General features: G+C 41.8%; 1 protein-coding gene across 1 annotated transcript in view; it reads right to left on the bottom strand.

The window, feature by feature from the left end:
• The window catches only part of AXDND1 (axonemal dynein light chain domain containing 1), a 19,447-nt gene that overhangs the window by 9,311 nt on the left and 9,674 nt on the right, over positions 1–462 (bottom strand).

Consider the following 462-nt stretch of genomic DNA (forward strand, 5'->3'; position numbering starts at 1 on the left):
CCGTTTCTTACCAACGATGCAATGTAAAGAGAAGGGATACCTTGTCTTTTCTACTGAAAGGCCATTACATTACAATGCAAAAATGAATCCAAGCCATTCAAAATACACTGCCTCGTACAGATCAAAAGAATACCCTTCCTGTGGTCCAGTTGCTAAAGCCTTTGTTAAAATAAGCTAAAGTCCCTTTTCCTGGACTTTACTGGCTGAAGCAATTTTGCATCAGATGTCTGCACTGTGCTGCCTAGCCCTTTGCTCAGATCACGACTAACTATTGAGGCTCCTGACAATCCGCTGTGAACTTTCTGCCATGCTGGTATCTGGCCAGTTATGGCCCCGTTCCTTCTTTCTCTCACTTTCTAATGAGAATTACTGGGAATATTTATTTCCTTTAGCTGTCTCTTAGGATGGACAGATTTATCATTCTATCTCAGCTCCTTTAGTAGGCTGGAAGATGTAGCATAA

This window comes from Cariama cristata, unplaced genomic scaffold, assembly GCF_000690535.1.
Source record: "Cariama cristata isolate BGI_N322 unplaced genomic scaffold, ASM69053v1 scaffold4094, whole genome shotgun sequence".
NCBI classification, from domain to species: Eukaryota; Metazoa; Chordata; class Aves; order Cariamiformes; family Cariamidae; genus Cariama; species Cariama cristata.